Below are 2349 nucleotides of genomic sequence, written 5' to 3'. Positions count from 1 at the left end.
ACTAATGAAATTTGTGAATGTTGTTTTAATCAGTTCTGTACATCCATACGTAATTTGTCAAAATTGTCAACAGGAATAACTTTTATAGTTTTAAGTCACACTCGATTGATTTAAATAGTTGGCATGTTTATTTTGCTTGGTTCTCATCTTTGGTATCAGTTTGAACATGAAAATGGGCTTATAACCCGAAATCTAGGCTGAACAGTTATTATAAAGTTTCTGAAACTAAACCAGTGTTGCGTTTAGTTAATGTCTGTGAATACTAGGGTTGTCGTTCTATCTAATGTCGTGTGGATATTCTTTAACATCGTTATTACGTCAGATACCAACTCAGATGAAACTGCCTGGCAGATTAAAACTGTGTGCCGGACCGGGACTTGAACTCTGGACCTCTGCCTTTCTCGGGGAAGTGCTCTACCAACTGTGCTACCCAAGCACGACTCACGCCCCGTCCTCACAGCTTTACTTTTGCCAGTACTTCGTCTCCTACCTCCCAAACTTTACAGAAGCTCTCCTGCGAACCTGTGCCGTGCTTGGGTAGCTCAGTTGGTAGAGCACTTGCCCACGAAAGGCAAAGGTCCCGAGTTCGAGTCTCGGTCCGGCATACAGTTTTAATGTGCCAAGAAGTTTCATATCAGCTCACACTCCGCGGCAGAGTGAAAATCTCATTCCATCAACTCAGATATCAATAATAATGCTCACCTTGGGCAGAACCACAGTCTTCATGTATTATAAACACACCCCTAACGTCTGATCTTCGTCGTAGGTCTAACTTTAAGAAGATTTTTGATGCAATGTACGTCCTGAAAACTGCTCTACGGAGACGTATCTGCCATGGGTGGCGTTACAGAAGTCATTCTGCAAAAAGCAGTTGCAGCGCTGGCGAGAACGGCGCCACGAGAGAGGCGGGCAATAAATCAGTCGGTCGGCCTCCCTGCTGGCGACACTGTCTCGCCGTGATTGAGTAATTCACGGCGCACTGGCGAAGATTTACTGGCGCCACTAGTCCCCGCTGACGCTGCCCACCAGCTCCCGGTTACGGCGCAAGAACTGACCACAGGGGCCGCCCTCCGGATTACGACTGGACGAACTGCGTCCGGCCAACTACTGACCAGAGCACGTAATCCCTTAATGGGGTCTGATGCTGACGTGTTAGGCGTGTAATGCGTCTGGGATTGTGGTTGCACCTTGGTACTGAAAGTGAATCCATTAATGGTGCATTAGGTACTGACGACTGCAGTATCTACATCTACATCTACATCCATACTCCGCACGCTACCTGACGGTGTGTGGCGGAGTGTTCTTTGAGTGCCTCTATCGGTTCTATCGTTCTACTCCAGTCTCTTATTGTTCGTGGAAAGAAAGATTGTCGGTATGCCTCTGCGTGGGCTCTAATCTCTCTGATTTTATCCTCATGGTCTCTTCGCGAGATATACGTAGGAGGGAGCAATATAATGCTTGAATCCTCAGTGAAGGTATGTTCTCGAAACTTCAACAGAAGCCCGTACCGAGCTACTGAGCGTCTCTCCTGCAGAGTCTTCCACTGGAGTTTATCTATCATCTCCGTAACGCTTTCGCGGTTACTAAATGATCCTGTAACGAAGCGCGCTGCTCTCCGTTGGATCTTCTCTATATCTTCTATCAACCCTATCTGGTACGGATCCCACATTGGTGAGCAATATTCAAGCAGTGGGCGAACAAGTGTACTGTAACCTACTTCCTTTGTTTACGGATTGCATTTCCTTAGGATTCTTCCAATGAATCTCAGTCTGGCATCTGCTTTACCGACGATCAATTTTATATGATCATTCCACTTTAAATCACTCCTAATGTCTACTTCCAGATAATTTATGGAATTAACTGCTTCCAGTTGGTGACCTGCTATTTTGTAGCTAAATGATAAGGGATCTACCTTTCTGTGTATTCGCAGCACATTACACTTGGCTACATTGAGATTCAATTGCCATTCCCTGCACCATGCGTCAATTCGCTACAGATCCTCCTGCATTTCAGTAGAATATTCCATTGTTACAACCTCTCGGTATACTACAGCATCATCCGCAAAAAGCCTCAGTGAACTTCCGATATTATCCACAAGGTCATTTATGCATATTATGAATAGCAACGGTCCTACGACACTCCCCTGCGGCACACCTGAAATTACTCTTACTTCGGAAGACTTCTCTCCATTGAGAATCACATGCTCCATTCTGTTATCTAGGAACTCTTCAATCCAACCACACAATTGGTCTGATAGTCCATATGTTCTTAATTTGTCCATTAAACGACTGTGAGGAACTGTATCGAACGCCTTGCGGAAGTCAAGAAACACGGAATCTACCAGCGAAC

The 2349-nt window shown here is 45.4% G+C and overlaps 1 non-coding gene across 1 annotated transcript; it reads left to right on the top strand.

Annotated features, from left to right (window-relative positions):
* The first annotated feature begins 530 nt into the window (after positions 1 to 530).
* Positions 531 to 605, top strand: Trnas-cga (transfer RNA serine (anticodon CGA)). The gene has a single exon. It is a non-coding gene; the product is annotated as a tRNA-Ser (tRNA).
* Positions 606 to 2349: the final 1744 nt, after the last annotated feature.

Source organism: Schistocerca cancellata, chromosome 7, assembly GCF_023864275.1.
Source record: "Schistocerca cancellata isolate TAMUIC-IGC-003103 chromosome 7, iqSchCanc2.1, whole genome shotgun sequence".
Lineage (NCBI taxonomy): Eukaryota > Metazoa > Arthropoda > Insecta > Orthoptera > Acrididae > Schistocerca > Schistocerca cancellata.
This window is presented reverse-complemented; position numbering and strand designations above follow the sequence as displayed.